This window comes from Gekko japonicus, unplaced genomic scaffold (assembly GCF_001447785.1).
Source record: "Gekko japonicus isolate JY-2015 unplaced genomic scaffold, Gekko_japonicus_V1.1 scaffold1922, whole genome shotgun sequence".
Lineage (NCBI taxonomy): Eukaryota > Metazoa > Chordata > Lepidosauria > Squamata > Gekkonidae > Gekko > Gekko japonicus.
Genome location: NW_015173194.1, coordinates 36,811 through 37,030, shown reverse-complemented (window position 1 = coordinate 37,030; position 220 = coordinate 36,811).

Here is a 220-nt window from a genome sequence, read left to right as displayed (position 1 = left end):
GCGTCTACTCAATCCTGTTTTTTTTTTTTTTAAAAAAAAGGATTGAGTAGACGCGAGCGAAATCGCGCGAAGCTGCAGGGCGAAATGCGGCCGCGCGGCAGGTTATGTGAAATTGACATGTACCATCCGGGCAAAAGGGGAGAGCCAGCACAGAGCAGCGCTTGTGGGAAATTGGCCTCTGTGTCACACAGGTTCCATCCGGAGGTCCACCAGCGGGGCC